A 1,193-nucleotide genomic window follows, 5' to 3' on the forward strand; every position below is an offset into this window, starting at 1 on the left:
CAATCTGTTTATTTCTTGTTTTTATAGCATTCTTAGTTTTAAAAAAATAATTTGTGATATTTTCATTCCTTTTTTTTATAAAGAGGGTGTTTTGATATATCTGATATAATACTTTTGCAAGAAGTTTTACTTGACTTCTTTGTTAAGTGAACTTTGTTTTGACTGATGTAACTTATTAATCCTTTTAGCTTCTTTGTCAAGTGATTGTTTAATGTTTTAATTAATTATAACAGTAAACACAAGAATAACTTATTAATCCTTTCAATTTATTTTGTTGTTGCAGGTTTCATTTAATTTGCTTGAGAAGTACTTTGGAAGCACACTCAAAGGGGCCTCCATGTGGGAAATGAGCTCCTAGATGTAGGCTACCAGTCTCTATGCATCCAGATTCCCTACACAGTAAGAGCTCTTAATTTTGAACTAAGAACCCCAACCTCACGTTTTGTTTCCTTAGTTGGTATACTGTTCTGATAGTTGATCCCTTACTTTGACAATGGTCTTCATGTACCATTGTTTCTGAACTTATTAAGTTCCATTTCCTGATTAGAGGGAAGTGTATTTGGTCTTGATAGAAATCAAGAACCACCGCTAAATTGAGAATCTAAGAGAAAACAGAAGAGAAGTTAGTGAGATATCTCATTCTGACTTTTAACAAAATTATAAGTTTTTGAGTACATGCCAACTGGCTGACAGCTAAGCAAACTTTTATATATTATTCTGTTTCAAGTCCTCTAAGAACAAATTTTAACTAAACTATTGTTGACACCCTGGAAGAAGNCGCACAACTAAAAGATAGAGCAGATAATTATAAGGTTAGTTGATTATTTTGAGGTTTTACTTTATGTATTTGGTTTTGTTTGATCTAGCACCTCTCTTTTTCTAACTGTTGGTACAAAAACTATTGTTTTATAGAACTCTGGGTTTGACTTTGAAAGCAATGAGACATACTTTCGAGCTGGGTTGAAGTTTTTGCATGGAGCATCTATTTTAGAAAATTATGACAATGACAGTAACAAACTTGGGGAAATGAGTCAAATGCAAATTTATGGTACTGCGGCCAAACTTTTCAAGTAAGTGAAAATTCTGAAGCTCTAAGTAAATGTTATTTTTGTATGATCTTAGGTTTTGACCTTAATTCAGTTATTGATTGGAAGTACATTTTGAGGGAAAGTGATTTGATAACATGCAACTTG

This window comes from Vigna radiata, chromosome 1 (genome assembly GCF_000741045.1).
Source record: "Vigna radiata var. radiata cultivar VC1973A chromosome 1, Vradiata_ver6, whole genome shotgun sequence".
Lineage (NCBI taxonomy): Eukaryota > Viridiplantae > Streptophyta > Magnoliopsida > Fabales > Fabaceae > Vigna > Vigna radiata.